This window comes from Phalaenopsis equestris, unplaced genomic scaffold (assembly GCF_001263595.1).
Source record: "Phalaenopsis equestris unplaced genomic scaffold, ASM126359v1 Scaffold000002, whole genome shotgun sequence".
NCBI lineage: Eukaryota > Viridiplantae > Streptophyta > Magnoliopsida > Asparagales > Orchidaceae > Phalaenopsis > Phalaenopsis equestris.
The window spans coordinates 18074608-18075620 of NW_018164444.1; the positions used below are offsets into that span (position 1 = coordinate 18074608).

The following is a 1013-nucleotide window of genomic DNA, read 5'->3' on the forward strand; positions in this document are numbered from 1 at the left end:
TTCGTTTGCCCCTCTGGTTTTATCTAACGCAGTGCTTGAATAAATTACTCATAATGCAGTATTTAAATTTAAAAGTAAATTTATTTATTTATATTTTACAATGAAAAAATAGAGGGAAAATGAATCATCAACAAATCATTTTTGCCAAATAATTACCATAACTTATGAAAGGAGATTATGCTACGATTTGGTTTGTACAATGTTGCTCTCTAATTAGTTATGTTTCAATTAAATTAAAAAATAATAACTAAAAAAGATTGTAGGGGTATAATTGAGCCAATCGAGCTTGACCCTTAGGCTCGATTTATGCTCGGCTCGTTTGCTTGGCAAGACGAACACGAGCTGTGTTCGCAAATAAGTAACATAGAATGTTAAAGATAGATGGGGTTTAAATTTTATTATTTATATTAGAATAGTCATTTAAATAGAATTCAATATATGCTTATTCTATTTTTTTAATTAATTATAAATGATTATAGGCTTGTACTCAGTTAAATTACTTAAAAATAATACTTATCAATTGCACATTATATACATATACATATATATATATATATATATGTACATATACATATATATATACATATACATATACATATACATCTATATGTACATCTAGATCTATGTACATGTACATATATATATCTATACATATAGATATATATATAGTACATGTACATATGTACATGTACATGTACATATATATATCTATACATATAGATATATATATAGTACATGTACATATGTACATGTACATGTACATATATATATCTATACATATAGATATACATATATATACATATGTACATATACATATATATATGTATGTATGTATGTATGTATGTAGATACATACATATGTATGTATCTATGTAGATACATACATATGTATGTATCTATGTAGATACATACATATGTATGTATCTATGTATATACATACATACATATGTATGTATCTATCTATATACATACATATATATGTATATATCTATATACATACATACATACATATAT

General features: G+C 23.5%; 1 protein-coding gene across 1 annotated transcript in view; it reads left to right on the forward strand.

Annotated features, from left to right (window-relative positions):
• Positions 1-1013, forward strand: part of LOC110033177 (ABC transporter G family member 23-like) — a 6311-nt gene that overhangs the window by 4137 nt on the left and 1161 nt on the right. The gene's annotated exons all lie outside the window — the stretch shown is intronic.